Raw genomic sequence first — 2,455 nt, forward strand, 5'->3', positions numbered from 1 at the left:
ACAAAAACGCCTCCATTCGGCGCTTTTTTAAAAAAAACAAAACGTGTCGATACAGTAGAATTTTAGTTGGTCGTCGGCGGACGGCTGCGCGTCCGCTTTCTACCTTCGTTGTGTATCGCCCACTATGAATACAATTAATTGTGTTGTTGGCATATTGTTACCATAATGTTTGACGTGTGATATCAGTTAGATAAGATTGCGAGTGCTAGGTGACGTTATTTGAAAAAAAAAAATGTGCTTTACATTTACAGAAATTTAGGAATAAGCCATTTCTTTCATTCATTCATTTCTTTATTTTTTTTTTTGTGCTCATGAACAGCTTTCGCTTTTGTAATGATGGACTAGAGGTCTGCACGGGCCGATATTTAGAGTCCCGGCCAAGCTTGGCCAACACCACTTAGATAAGCAGGAGGCCTCCTTACCGTCATTACAGTCAGATCGATCGATGCCGGAGAGTGGGCACGAGTGCTGCGTCAGTGTTCGGCCGGGGCTCGTGTTCAATGAGCGCATCGGAGGTCGGCCTCGGGCCCAATAGCCGAGTTAGCGCGTTCCGACTCTGATGACGTTTCATGAAGGGAGAGGAGGAGATGCGGAGGCTTTGATTATTCTCGGTGGTGTTGGCCCGGCTCGCTGTCGTTTGGGTCCGGACCCGCCCGCGGCCCGCCTATCTATTTCCGCTAATCTTCAAGGGCCCGCTGAGTGTCGCTCTATTTTAGCCCAGTATGAATAGCCCACGAACTGCGCGGCACGGCAACTCGCTTGTCACTGCTAAACAGATATCTTGATTACGGTAACCGATAGTCAATGTTTTAAGCATCTTTTTCTTTTTCTTTTTTTTTGTTTTTTGTTCGCTGTTTTTATAAGTCGGACCAATCTGCAGGCGTTGGCAGTACTTCTGATCGTCCTTTTCTGCGACCAAACCCATGCGGAAAGGACGTAAAAACAAAAATGACAAGCAACAGTACACAAAACCATTTGTCAAAGTTGAAAAAGAATGGAGACGTCGCGACGGGTTTGGACAAAAGACGGACTAAGTTCTAAATTGCCCACTCCCGATGCGTGCAACCAAAAAGAAAATTAAAAAAAAAAAAAAGATATCGCTGTATATAGATGGTTTACGCCGTCGAGGGTGCGCATTGTGTAGGCGCGTATGTGTGCACTGTGCATATTGATGGGGAGAAGCGATGGTATACGATGGCGGCGCTGGCGGTGACGAAAAGGAACGCCGTCGCTAGTGCTCTGGAAGAGCATTCGCTGCACACACACCGAACCGTACAAAAACATATACACGCACACACACACATGTTTTCAGCATTTGGGTCTCCCCCACTGTGGTTCCTCTCCCCCAACACCCCGAACACGCTTCCAGAAAACATTGCTGCTAAAAAAAGACAAGTAATGGCCGGCTTGGCCCGCTTCGGCCCGTCTCGTTGACATGAATGCAAAGCCCGTACCCGGCCCGGGCCCTTCATAAATGTAGCCGTGAAGCCCGAGCCCGGCCAGTGGGCCGGGCCAGCCCGTGGCCCGCGGGCTGGCCCGAACCCGTGCAGATCTCTATGCACAATATACATATAGCAAAAAGGAAAACAATAATTCTAGAGACTTTTAAGGAAAAACTTGAAAGCGATAAAAAAGATGGGTTAACTAGTGAATATATGGCGACCCAACCGTGTTGGACAAAAACTTACAAATTTCTGCGGTGATTGTTCCCGGCACGTCCGCGCATAACAGGTTTGTCGAAGTAGTTACATCATAAATCGCAATACATCGGGCTTTTCCTTTTAATTGCCACAACCATGTAAAAAGGCCATTCACTGTGCTGTATAATATGTATATTAGCATGTACCGTGATTAAAGTTGAACCAGCTCAGTTTGACTTAGGTGACATCGACCTGGCACGCTGGTGTCGAAGTCATCAGGTTTGAAGCGCACTAAGTTGTTTTTGTGAACGTAATATAAAAATATTGAGTGAGCCCCCCAGAAATGTGGCTTTAATATTTCTTTAATGGTTTTTCCCAGAGGTGCCCTACAAAGTTGATTTACGGATAGATTGAATGTGTTTCATTTATTTTTCCTACATTGTAATATACAGTTTTTTTTGTTTTTTTTTGTTTTTTTAAGTTCAACAGATTTGTTAAAAAAAGCCGTGAAAGTTACACTTATGCGGTTTGTGCAGGTGAGTTATACGGCCAGGGGGACATAGTATAGGGGGCTAATCGAAACGATCAGTCGGCTACTTAAGTAAAATGTGTGAATTAGCTTTCTAAGTAGTTCCATATGGTTCCAATTAGAAACTTGCTGCAACTTGCTGAGTGTAATTGAAAACCGCTAAATCAGTCATTTCCATAAAGGCTTAGAGCGCGTGGGAAGCGCAGTAGTGCGCTAAAGTTACCCCTTGTACAGCAGGAGCAAGGCTGCCGGTGCGGTAACGCGCCCGCGCGATTTTCCCGTCTCT

The sequence above is a fragment of the Ixodes scapularis genome, unplaced genomic scaffold, assembly GCF_016920785.2.
Source record: "Ixodes scapularis isolate PalLabHiFi unplaced genomic scaffold, ASM1692078v2 PGA_scaffold9__187_contigs__length_104089568, whole genome shotgun sequence".
Lineage (NCBI taxonomy): Eukaryota > Metazoa > Arthropoda > Arachnida > Ixodida > Ixodidae > Ixodes > Ixodes scapularis.